The 14,168-nt window shown below is 37.9% G+C and overlaps 1 protein-coding gene across 3 annotated transcripts in view; it reads right to left on the bottom strand.

Moving 5' to 3' along the window:
* LHX6 (LIM homeobox 6) overlaps positions 1-14,168 on the bottom strand; it is a 324,148-nt gene that overhangs the window by 135,860 nt on the left and 174,120 nt on the right. The window contains exon 2 of one of the 3 annotated variants that reach the window (XM_069241536.1): positions 8,651-8,706. The exons of the other annotated variants lie outside the window; for them this stretch is intronic. The gene's annotated coding sequence lies outside the window, so the exon portion shown is untranslated. The remainder of the gene's footprint in view (positions 1-8,650; positions 8,707-14,168) is intronic. 3 annotated transcript variants of the gene reach the window in all.

Below are 14,168 nucleotides of genomic sequence, written 5' to 3'. Positions count from 1 at the left end.
TAACTATGGAGTTAAGTTAGCACCGCTTTAGTGTCAATATAAATGTCGCTAAGGCGACGCTAACTTTCCATAAATATGGGCCTAAATGTTAGGTTTCCTAATGCATGAAAAGTGAGACATTGGGCCCATAAAACATATATTATTTTGATAAATAGTATCTTGATAGAAATCAGCATCACCTAGGTCATTAATCTAATCTGTCTACAGGTGTCTATTATGATATTAACTAAGATTTGCATTTAAAAAAAGACCTGGAGACATCTGGATCATCTTGTAGAGTCTTATAGACAAATACAATTCAAAAAGATGTACTTATGTTCATGGGGGTAATACATAAAACTTCCAGGCATTTTAAAATTTGCATATCTGCAAACATTAATAGTATAAAGATAAGGAAAAGGGTAGTGGTGGTGAAATGGGTGCACTTCCTATCGGTTATAAAAGTACAAGCAATGATAGTTTGTGTTGAAGTTAGTCCAAAGTAGGATAGAGCACAGTGCTGGGCGGTGATGTAAGCTCCACTACCCAAAAGCATAAAATAGTGTTCACAAGAGACACTATGCATCTATTTCTAAATATACCTCAGCACTCAGTATTTAGAAATACACACATTATTAGTAGTTGTTTTTATCTAAGAAGCACTGAGAATCCCCTTATCTGCTCGAGAGCAAAAGGAAGATGGCTGCGATATCGTACAGCCACCGATAAGCCTCTATCAACATCTAAATAGCAATAAATATTTACAGAATGGTTAAAAACAATCTTAGTCAAAAACACCATGATCAATGGAGGCTACCAATTCTAAATTTAATATAGAAGGACCTCGATGAGAATGGAGTAATATGATTTAAAAAGTCCTCAAATTGTGGGCCTAACTAAATTTTGAAAACCAATCCATAAGGGTTGCATTGGCGGGTGACAACAGTCACTCCCTTGATGATTTTTCCAGTACTTGGTCTTCAGAAGGTAGAGAATAATAGTTAAAACCTTGTACTTGAGTGGTTTTCCATGTGTTATTACATTATGACAGTCATAGCTTTTCATGCAGTAGATAACTTTGCATGCAGAAACCATGTGTACATTGGCATACTTAACTTTTTTGCTTTTTCATGGGTAAAATATTTTCCCATTTAAATAAACGCCTTACCCTTCACCCCATTAATTACAGATAAGTAGTTTACTCCACATTCACACAATGGAAATAACTATGCTCATGTCAACGACAAGAGTGAATCTGCATGTATTTCCTTTGGAAAATACTACATGCAAGTGACTTGTGAACACCCACAAACCAACAAGCTTGCAGGTGTTCACTTCTTCCAGCAAGACATCACAAACTGAACCAAAGCCCACAATCTGGAAATGCAGAAATTATGCCATACAAGAACAATGTCTATCTGTGCAAATCACATTTGCAAGAGCAAAATTTGGCTAATTCTAATTCCACGAATCATGATTCGGATTTTGCCCTCGCACGTGTTTTTATTTGTACGCATACGTGAAACAAAGTCAAAAATGCCCCACTGGTTATTCATTACAAAGATATTGGCCACCTACCTGATGATTTTGTAGGGACAGTTTTGGCAGTACTTTGTTCGAATTGCGGAAGGGGAAATCGTAAAAATTTATTGACACGTTTGAAATCTCTCTTTATGCATATGTTTGATATAGATAACAACCGATCAAACAGTGCAGATAAGCTAGTCAGCTTGATGTTGTAACCCACCATGCACCAATTCAAAGTTGCATACTTTATGGTATTATTGTGGCATTTTGCAATATTTTTCAATCAAATATAGGGTGATATTTATAAGTGCACATCTTTGAACTGTAGACAGGTAACTCTACTGCAAGACAATGCAAATTGATTGGTTGGTGAAAAATGGAAACATTAGGGATTGTCTAGCTAAATGCACCAACATGACTGTTTTCTTTTATGCATATAATTCAATAGTGAACAATGGGTAACCAATATGTATATTGGAGATGATCACCAGCAAATTACAATGTTGGTGGTTTTTTGTCTGAAAGTTAAGATTGAAACATTTATAAATTTAAGGAAGAAATACACTGATATGGAAAGGGGTAAGATAACAGGTTGCACAAGATTTCTCTGTGTCAAATCAATGCTGTTACTGATAGACTATTGATCAATGTTATCAATTATACAATTGGTGGTAACTCCTGTACAAAGTGAAAGTATATTTTCTAAAAACGTTGAGAGAGGCAATTTAAATAGTTTCATCCAAAACCATTTGTAATAGTCACAGTGGCGCCCTACTTGGTAATGTTGCAAAAATCTTAACATCCATGGCTAAGTACCATAAGCAATAAACAAGAACGATTCTAGAGAAACAATCTGAACATGGCTCAAAGATTCACCCACACAAGCCACATCCAAATGCTACATGCTCGCACATCATATGTAACATCTGTTAGCTTCCTCCCAATTTCATGATTTAAAGTGGTAGATACTCTCCCTCATATGCGTGTCTGCCCAGTATGGTGGCCACCTCACTCCATTCCATTAAAGGCAGTGTTTCTAGTCCTATGATTTTGTGTGTCAACCTAATGCATGAGATCAGCACAACTAATACCAATTATTATAAGGTGTTGAGCCCAGGACAAGCAAACAGAATCTGTAATGAAAGAGTGGTGTTGTCAGCCTATCACCCAGGAACAACAGGCTGCCCGTGCAGACATAGAATAGGCAAAATAAGGTGAGATAGACCTTCCTTTCGCTTGGGATGTAGACTTCTTACACTTTTGTATGGTCCTAACAGATAAATATATTTATTTATATTTATTTATTTTATGACAGTGTTTCAAAGCTAGCAAAGACACAACTTCAATAAAATACTACATGGACTTTGCGAGCGGGCACGCCACATTCTCATTTTAACTTTATGTGCATAATTCCTTACGACTTTTCACTGCATTAAGAACTGTCTAACAAATAAAGAAGGTGAGTTGTGCATTCACAGGCTCATATGTGTCTCCACATGGAAAAGTGACTACTAAATCTACAGGTATTCTTTTCATGGCGTATAAACAATCAGGACTTCAAACAAGGCGTGAGGTAACTATATGCCTCATGTAGTACACGATTCTGAACTGAAGGTTAGTGGCATAGATATATGAGCTCAGTTAAAGTAACTGTAAACATTCTTTCAAATTCTGAGCACAGAGGCAACAAGTATAAAGGTGGCAGACACCATTTCCCAATAATCAATAGATTCACAGATACAACATTGCCTTCTTACTTTGTGCTACATATGAATTGATGAAAATATGGCTTCAATCAAAATGAATCCATTCATAAATTATTTCAATGTACACCTCTAATATATTGATAATCTAGTACATGAGAAGATTCTAGTAAGTGATCAAATCCCAAGCATGCTATATTTCCAATAGCATATTCATTTTGAAATAATCAGTTGATTTATATCGCGTACTTGTAGAATTTAAGAGCTCCCTTGTATTAATACCTGAAACGTTAGCTTAGCTGAGCCAATGAAATAAATGTAGATAGTTGTGCCATTATGTAGGTTCAACGATATTCCTGTACCCAATACCTTTAAAAATGATTTTTATGTAAAGGTTTTCTTCAATACATAGGTACTCTTGTCTTTAATTGTTGTACTGTAACAACTAAAGATGGCCAGCTCATTAAGCCCTTAAAGGGTTTGTATATATGTATTACAGCTATTTATAGACCACTATATAAATGGTATTAACTTTGAATTGTAAGAGTGTAGTAATGTCCTGATGATGCTTTTTAATTTTAAGAACGCTGAAATGGATAAACTTTTTTTGTGAACCAAAATTGACAAGTTAAACAAATGAAAAAAAGGATTAAATAATGCAAGCAAAATAAGTAGTACTATACTTCAGCCCTTTGCAAAGTGTCTATTTTGTACCATCAGACCACACTGAAGTATAAATAAAGAAAATAAGTGACTCTATTCTACATGTGAAACTTGATTCATAAATGTAAGTTGGTGCACTGCGGTTTTAATGTTATTTAATAAAATAAATGAAAAGAAAAGTATAATAATGTCAGAATTACTGATCTACCAGGTGTTGTTAGCACATGCAATGAAGTGGTATACTGAATTAGAGAGTTATAACTTTAGCAAAAACATTTTCTGTCTTAAAAGACACACTAATCCTGCTATCTCTCTGAATCATTAATTTGTCATCCATTAAAGGGTTAAGTTTTATGTATACTTCATATGCTGAATTTAGGGGCACACACAGTAAACATAGCATGCAGTGATAGGTAATGAAGACAGACACCACATTGAAAATGTTTGCACTTTAAAATGATTTCTCAGACTGCAAAGACACATTGTGTCAGAGCAATGTAAAGAGAATCTTTAGCCTTTTATATGCGTTGAAGGTTGGCAAAGCATCCTCTGCTGCACGTGGAATGCGGCCTATGCATGATGAACCTTTAAACACAAATATTTCCAAGATTGCAATCAGCAATAACAAAGACATATTATATTAACAAAACACTCAAGAAGGAGTCAGGATGTACAGTGAGAAAAGGATAAAGGCAAAAAGTAGTTCCTCATGCAGGTCCACTTTAGTTGAGATGGAAGAATACACTCATAGACCCAATAGCTTTACATGTGAGGTGAATATTCCATTCAGCTAAGCTAAGATGTGATTGACAAAAGCCTCGATCCAAAGCAAAAGGGTAAGAGGCTGGTTGAAGAAGGTTAGTGGTTGAATGAATCAGACCCAAAACACACCTCCTGTTAAAATCCCAGACCTAAATATGAAGCGCGTGGCATATTAAGGACACCCTTTTTTATACACTTACTGGCTAATTTTTAACACTCAATGGGAATGCACCTTGACTTTTTGATTGTGAAGAATCCAGTCATATATTTCAGGTTTGTTTATTTAAAAATACATAAAAATGGGAAAGTATAAACTATTCAGCTTGGGGCAGATTTGGTACAATATGGTTGTCTACATTTTGAGGGATGTCTATGTGCTATGCTATTGTACTGAATTATCTTCCTGTTCCTTTGTAGTGTCCAAGGCCCGTATTTATCAAGGTTTTATGTCACCCTTGTGCCACGGAAGGGGCCACAAGGGTGACGCAAAACCTATGTGAGATTTATCAAACGATGCACAGCCACCTTGCTTGCCCTTAAATGGCTTGATAAATCTAGAGTAACGCAAAGCAGCGCAAATCACTGCTTTGCAATACTCTGCAGCAGGGAGGAGTTCCATGAATGTATATGCAGGTGTTCCCGCCCACTCATTCCATCCACCCATGGATTTTGGCACATTCCCAGATTTACCATTAATGGTAGCCGTTGGAATGCATCAAAATGCTACGTGTCCCCAAGAGAGGCATAACAAGGAGAAATGTCTTTACTTCTCCTTGTTGATTCCTCTTTTCATGTGTGCTGCATTCTACAGCACATGTAGAAAGAGGAAAATGCCTCTTGGGGTTGTTTTTGTGCAGACAGGTATCCCTTCCTGCACAAAAAACAATCCTTTCTAAAATACAGGAACTCTTGCAGCATGATGGCGATAGGCAGCCAAAAGTGAGGCAGTGCTAGGAAAGGACAGGAATGTAACATTTAATGGTAAATATGGTGAATTCCTGCCCTTTTATGCAGCACAGCAATTTTTAAAATTCTGCTGAGCAGACTTGATGAAAAATTCTGCAACTGTAACTATGTATATCTATTAATTGAACGTGTTTATTGATTCTAAAATACGTTTAGACACATGTTATATATGTGTTTTAATTTATTTTTAGTGCTATGTCTATGTTGTCATTTTGTAATAATATAATAATAATGACCACTACATCCTGGGAGAAAATGAACCAAAGCATCAGGGTGATTAGTTTTTTTCTCCAGAAACCAATCATTTAGTACATTGAAAGGTATCAGTAGGACAGTGGTGCCATTCAATGTACACAGGGGACTTGTGGGTCAGAGGTATTCTCTAAATTTGGCAGGTAAAGTACCTTGGAGATGACAGAGGTAATGTTCTCTCCCATCCCGAAAGACACTACTCCATCCACCAAAGGATCAATCAGACCCTTACTCTTTTAAGTATGAAAAAGGATCATGTTATTTACAATAGGTGACAATTGCATTAGATTGCTAATAAATGTTTTGTGCCTACATGAATGTGTGTGTGGGGAGTGAGTGTGTGTGTGTGTTTTTGCATGCATGGAAGGGAGAAGTGTGGTAGAGCGCACTTGGATACAGTCACAGAACAAACTCTGAGGCTGGTTATGTATGTCTCAAACCACCCCAGCTCTAGAAAGAGGTGCTTTGCAGCATCCATTGTTGTATGCATCTTAAAAAAACAATAAAGGAGCATAAGAAAGTATACAACTCAAAAGGTGGGCTCCTTTTTGTGCTCAACCACAACTGACATTGTGGTGGGAGTTTCAGAAAGTGGCATGGAGTGCTATATGGAGGTTTGCCTGCCAGCACACTAGGGGCAGCAATCCTGTTTACCAAGCACTTTCCAAAAGCCAGGATCCCTTCTGCAACGCAGGGCATCCATTTGTGTTAAAGAATGACTGTGATCATCCACAAAGACATACCCAGCGATCTCCCACAAACCTGGATGTACACTAAACTGCACCCAGTATTGCGGAAATCCTCAGGACCCTATCAAAGCACAGGGATTTAGTGGCGTGGCAGGTGAATCCGCCTCTCTGAAATGGTGCAATGAACAAAATGATATACAGCTTCAGAATGATTCTGTCAATTTACTGGCAGGTATATATGGAACCATTTTTGTCTCCGAGGATACGTTTATGGCTGAAGATGGCTTTCTGAATCAGGGCCAGAGAGTATGCAGTTGCGCTATACAGCACTGTACTTGATCTGTAAATTGGGTCCCTTCTGTAATGTATGGTTGGTGCAAAGGTCAATCCCTTGGCACATAGCTGTCTGACAAATGTTGTGTTGCACTCTCCAATTCCAAATGTCAAAAGGGTTGACTGTAGCTCAACCAATGCTTCTTCTCAAGAGAAAGGTGTTGTGCACATATAAAACAGTGAAATGACAGGCAAAATGTTACAGATAAAGAAGGATGAATAGTAAAACAGGTAAACCATAACACAGACTGACAACATTTGGTAAATATGTTAGATGTTTTGGATGGACAGCAATTCTACAATAACATGCAGTTGCAAAGTCAAATCCCATTACAGATCACTCTACATCAACAAGTCCTACAATCAGTTAGGGATGAACCTGAAAAAATATTTGAATTTGACACTGCAATAAAGTGTGTCTCTATAATACAGCAAAGTAAAAGTAACTACTAATTTGTGATTAATGTTGTCAGTCTAACTGTTGTGTATTTAGCAGCCTCTTGTAACGGCATTACATATGAAACAATTGATATGTTTGTCTGCAATTGAATTGATAAGCAGAGTTTCTGACATGTTTAGTATCTGGGGTTGTGCTTTCCATCGTTTTTCTATTTAGTGTTTGTGTTTGAAGAGTTGGAACTTCTTGGAATGTCTGTTTCTGTTTTCACATTGGGGGACATTCTGTGCAAAGATGCTATTAGTGGGCAGAGGTGCTAATGGTGGGCAGCTGACTGGCAGGAGACATTTACAGTAGTACTGTGGAGTTGCTAGAAAGAGGGGATGTTAAGGTGTTCATAATGGCACAGCAATTTGGTAGTTAAATTCCTTCAGTACACCCCCTTCCTGGGACCTTTGCAGATCAGGGAGGCTCTTATGGCATTCTACCCCATGACAACTTCCCAAAAAAAGTTTATTTCTGTCAGGGGTTTCCTTTAGTCAGAGTATCAAAGCCAGTGCAGAATAGTGGCTCATTGTATCGAGAACTACTCAGATTTGTTCATTTGAAACTACAGGTTGTACATCTATGATTTACTGACTCCTTTTTTGGTAACTTAACCATGGCTCTGGCTCCTCCAGGCTTGCTACCTTCCCTAATTATTCAATTCAGAATTGGTAAGATAAACGGGCAAACGTCTGCTGTCCAGTTGTGCAGTGCATGAAGATCCCGATCTTGATATTCTAGTCTAGTGAAGATTAACCTGAAGAGAATTTTAAGAAGCAAATTACTACCCAGAAATGTTGTTATACCTTAATGTATTTTTATTTCTTGAAAAACCTTCAGTAAGGATTTATCTGCAACCTATGTTGGTAGTGTGTACTATGACATACAGTGCAGCTTTTGAAGGGATGAATCGATCAGATATATATATTTGCCAAAATCAAAGCCCAATTGTAATATTGTTAAATTTAAATATCTTGCTTAATAGTTTTGCCTGGCAATTTCTGAATGGTTGCACATTAATTACATAATGTCAGAGAAAATTACTATTAAAGGGGAGTAGTTTGAACTTCTCGTGATACATGATCCATAGTTATCTGTTATGAGACCCATTTTATTAGAAGGACACCCACAAAGCTAAATACCCATAATTGAGTTGACTGTTCTTCACTAGTTCCATAATATTGTTGTTGTTGAAGGTGTTCCCTTAAGCCATATGATTGATCCATTTAGAGTTATTTATGAATAAAGGGATTTCATAGACATATCGTACATCTTAAAAGATAAAGTAAATAAGCAGCAATAAATATTTGTCAATGTATTTGCACCTTACTCACCGAGTATCGAGCTCCTTGTGGGTGTCTTTTCCAAGGCCTTAAAGCAGCTGTACTACCTGCAAAGGTGACAAAATGAAATTTCCTATTTCTTGTCTCTCTTCATCCTTAGATTCATTTAGTCTGCAGCCCATTTCTAGTTTGATGATCTGGATTTCTCCTGTCTAATTACACCATTATTTAGAGAAGAAAGTTTTAACCTTTTATTCTTTTTACAGTTTTAACATTAACAATTCTAATTCTCTATAGTAATTTACCAAGTGATTATGACCTATTTATGGCTTGGACATAACATGCTGATGGAAGGGTTGATTTCCTTTGAAAATAACTGCTCCAATCTTCAATACTGAGATATAGTCACAAATGTCTTGCATATTCCACCTCCCTCAAACTTCCCCCATCCACAGCTGAAGCATCTCAATCACATGTGCTCAGGCGAAGGAGATGTGCCAGTTCATGAATACATGAAATTAATGGAGAAGAAAATAATGAAAATGTTTGTAGCAATATGTGAGTCTCAACTACAAAGGCTATCTTTAAAATGAAATATGTCTTATTCTCAAAGGACCATAGATACTAAAAAAAACAAGTTATATGGTTCTTTTTCACAATAGTTGATTTTTAGAAAGGTCTTCGGTTGCCAATATCAAGACAACTGTTTGAATTGCCCATGCTGGCATACAAACTTCTTATGCAATCAAAATGGCAAAGCAGCAGGTAACACACCACACTGGCTATTGGGATATATCACTGTGATTGTTATTTGACCAAAGACCTTCAGGTTGCAGGTTTGAATTCCAGCAGGATTAACTATTCTTGTTATCTTTTCGAGTGCCATAAAATTAACACTAATAAATAGGGTAGCAGTAGTAATATATTATTTATGTGCCTATCAACAATTTAGTTTGTAGTGTGCAATATGTTCATAGCCAGTATGATTTTGAGAACAATAATAAGTATAGTGCAGAAAATAGGTACATTAATTACATTCCTAACAGTAGTTTGTTAGTAATGGTCATTTTTTATTTGTTAAGTGTTTAACTACCACAATATATTTTCCAAATATATGGTTTGTAATATGATGTTGACTTCTGACATGCACCTTCCTCTATCCTATGGGACTTACAGAAACATATTTAGGGATCTAAGTAGATATTTTACATTGTTTACCCCACCCTTAAAAAGAAACAAAAAAAACTCTAATTTGATGTAATGCACAGTGCTATTTGTTTCTGTGTAGGCCTGCCCATTCCAAGTTGAATAATTTTGCAAGTTTACATTTGTATCTCTCTATAGTAGTGTGAGAAGGCATTGGTTCCCAACAAGAGGGACAATGGGAATATATATGAGCAGTAGGATGTTTAGATAAATGTGAACCAAATAATATAATGAAGCCTGCAAAAGATAATTCAAGAGCAAATATAAAGGAAACATTGTTATCAGTAAACAATTTATGCAGAGTACAGAACATATGAAAATCATTAGTAAACCAGCAGAGTGGTGTTAATAGTTCACCCACATTTTAGGCCCAGAATCATTGAAACCCATGTTTACTTCATAGTCTAGGAAAATAGAGAAAATAAGCTATATTTAAAAAATCTATGAAATATTTGAACAATTCTATACTGCACATGATTGCTACACACATGTGGATGAAAATTAAAACAGATGATATATTTTAGAACTGCTAAAATAATCATGCAACTTGAAACTGAATTGTGAGGTTTGAAAGGTGGACTCAACTAAAATAATGAAAAGCTGCATCAATTGCCAGAGTCTGATTTGCAAAGTGAAAGACGTAGCCTGTTTGCAACCTTGGTTGTATAAATTATTTGAGTTCTAATTGCCATTTAACTTTACAATAAATGAAAAGAATCACACGATGTGGGTATATTCTTCAATTTCATATTAAATATCCACACAAATTGGGTGGTGTGCAACTGAAAGAGATGGAGGGTGATATCAATCGACTAACCACTTAATTACAAGTTTCCTGTTTTCTTTGTGGGTTGGGGAACTTATGAAACAATTTGGTACCTCTCTGTTAGATTAGATAATTGGGACAAGAAGTTGGTGTATAACATGTAGACCCTGGAATACTGGGTCCAGTTGCACATGTTTTCCCCAGATTCACAGCTATTTACCACCTGCATAGAGCACACACAGTTGCCAGAAGGGGTATCCCACGGGGGTACCGCTCTGCACAACTCATAACAGCGCCCTTACCATCTAAAATGTACACAATGTTGCCCGGTAGCACTTTTAATTCTAATGCACAGAGAAATCAAATATATATTGGTCTAAAGTTGTTTGATTTTAGTATAAGTGACTTCTCTATAAAAAGATAAAATCTTTTTTATATGGGATGCACATACTGCTTTGCTTAATGAATTGTATGAATCGTGTTAACAGCAATGCCAATAACACAAATTTTGCAATAAGTTGGGCTGTTAAAGAGCCCCAGCACATTCTTTTGGCCAGTTATCCATTGAAATGTGTGGGGAGTACCTCATTCATTTCCTGCCTGCTGATCCGTGATGCATTTCTCAATGTGACTATGCTGCTGAAGATAGTAATTAATTTAGACAAACATTTCAAGGACTTCATGTGAATCTAAAATGTAAAAATGACAGTTTGAAAAGAAAAGAATCCTATCAAAAAGTGAGTTTGATAACAGTTCCACAAAATGAAAGAGATAATACACTTGTTAGAAATTGGGTTTCTCTTTGGCAGTCAGTTTGCACTCTGTCCAAGCAGGGACCTTGCTCTAGTCAGGATAAGGGAGTTACACTCCTAAGACAACCCCTGCTCACCCCCATGGTAGCTAGGCACAAGCAGTCAGGCTTATCTCAAAGGCATTGTGAAAAGTATTTGTACCAACACACACAGTAATACAGTGAAAACACTACAAAATGGACACCACACCCGTTTAGAAAAATAGGTGATATTTATCTAAATCAGACAAGACCAAAAACCACAAAAATCTAACATACACAAGTCAACATATGAATTTTATAAAAGAATAAGAGTCTTACTCTATAGAAAACAATGGAAACGCTGATTTTACACAAAGTACCTGTTTGCGTCAAAAATAAAGCTACATGGGCGAGCATATGTCGGAAAAGTCAGCAATGCGTCGATTCCTTACTCGCAAGTGAGGCCGTGCATCATTTCTTCTCTGGTCGGATAGGCGATGTGTCATTTTTCTCCCTCGCAAGAGAGCTATGTGACAATTTCCAGACAGGGCACCTTGGATCCGCGCAGGTTCATGATGACGTTGACACCTAGGTACGATGCGTGTGAAATCCAGTCGCACGGTGTTGGAAAACTGAGCTGCATGTGGTTTGCTTCATTATCAGCCAGCCATGATGCAGGTGGACCGTCGATTTCAGCTGTGAAGCAGGTGGCGTGCCATTTATCAGCCGCATTGCAGGTGGTGCATCAAAAAGGTCCCTGCACAGTGTTCTGTACATGGATTTCACTCCTTGTTCTGCAAACGTCACCTTTCAAGGGCCCAGGGACTGAATGGGGCACCACTTAGCAGGGCAGGAGTCTCAGCAGAGAGTCCAGATGCTGGCAGAGGAAGTCTTTGGTGGCCCTGAGACTTCAAAACAGGAGGCAAGCTCAGTCCAAGCCCTTCGAGATTCTACTCAAGCAGGAATGAACAACAAAGTCCAGTCTTTGTTCCCTTTCACAGACAGAAGCAGCAACTGCAGGATAGTCCAACAATGCACAGTCACAGCCAGGGGAAGCACTCCTCCTCAGCTCTTCAGTTCATCTCCTTGACAGAGGTTCCTCTTGAATCCAGAAGTGATCTAAAAGTCTGGGGTTTTAGGTCCACTAATTAAACCCCTGTCTGCCTTTGAAGTAGGCAAACTTCAAAGGAAAGTCTCTGTTGTTCACCAGAATCTGCCTTGCCCAGGCATGGCCCCAAACACACACCAAGGGGTTGGATACTGCATTGTGTGAGGGCAGGCACAGCTCATTCTGGTGTAAGTGACCACTACTCTCTCCACTCACATGGCTCATCAGGATATGCAGGCTAAACTCCAGCTCCCTTTGTGTCACTGACTATAGGAGATTTACAGCCAGCCCAACTGTCAGTCTGACCCAAACAGGGAATCCACAAACAGGCAGAGTCACAGAATGGTTAAAGCAAGTAAATGCCTACTTTCTAAAAGTAGCATTTTCAAACTAAGAATCTAAAAACCAACTTCACTAAAAGATGTATTTTCAAATTGTGAGTTCAGAGACCCCAAACTCCATATTTCTTTCTGCTCTCAAATGGAATCTGCACTTTAAGAATATTTAAAGGCAGCCCCCATGTTAACCTATGAGAGAGAGAGGCCGTTCACAGCGAAAACCGAATTTGGCAGTATTTCACTGTTATGACATGTAAAACACATCAGTACATGTCCCACCTTCAACATACACTGCACCCTGCCCATGGGGCTACCTAGGGCCTACCTTAGGGGTGCCACACATGTATAAAAAGGGAAGGTTTGGGCCTGGCAAGTGGGTACACTTGCCAAGTCAAATTGGCAATTTAAAAAAGCATACACAGGCACTGCAGTGGCTGGTCTGAGCCATGTTTACAGGGATACTCATGTGAGTGGCACAATCACTGCTGTAGGTCCACTAGTATCATTTGATTTACAGGCCCTGGGCACCTCTAGTGCACTTTACTAGGGACTTACTAGTAAGTCAAATATGTCAATTATGGAAAAGCCAATTACGCCTACAATTTCACATAGGGAGCACTTGCACTTTAGCACTTGTCAGCAGTGGTAACGTGACCAGAGTAACAAAAACTGCAATAAAACAGAGTCCAGCACACAGGAACAACCTGGGAAGCAGAGGCAAAAAGTTAAGGGGGACCACACCAAGGATGCCAGGTCTAACAACACTAAAAAAGGAAACTGGGTGCAGTAATCCCAACATGTTATACTCCGCTATATGATCAATAAAAGCGATGGACAGCAGTTGAGAAATTCTGATGAAAGACAATGACACCAGCAAATACAGAACCATAACTGCCTCTGTGACCGTTCACATCTTCTAAATCATGAGTCTCTGACTGGCTAAAGAAGGTGAAGTTCCACTCAATAACCCTGGAATATCATTCATGCTGCCTAGAGCACAAGAAAGATTTAAAGGCCTAGAAACAATTTCAACATGGACTTGGTTCATGCTGTTTGGCATGCCCACTGCACGTATGAAATCATGGCAATAAGCTAAATTCAAGGCAATTTATTTTTCTTATTTCGTTTTAACCTCTACACATTTTTGGGACAATCTTTAGCACCCTCACCCAAAAGAAAGACCCTCACTCCATTGTGATCATGGTGGTTACGGGTTCCCATCCTTTGGTTTCTAATTTAGATGTTCGTATGTAAAGACTCCTTTAACATGTCACTTGTGCTTGCATCTAATTTCATGTTGTTTTAAGTCTAACCTAATTTACCATATGAAGATGTAATCACATGCACATTTTCCATATGATTTTAGATCTGCATTTTTG

Source organism: Pleurodeles waltl, chromosome 6, assembly GCF_031143425.1.
Source record: "Pleurodeles waltl isolate 20211129_DDA chromosome 6, aPleWal1.hap1.20221129, whole genome shotgun sequence".
Taxonomy (NCBI): Eukaryota; Metazoa; Chordata; class Amphibia; order Caudata; family Salamandridae; genus Pleurodeles; species Pleurodeles waltl.
The sequence above is the reverse complement of the archived record's forward strand: the minus strand, read 5'-3'. Positions and strand labels throughout refer to the sequence as shown.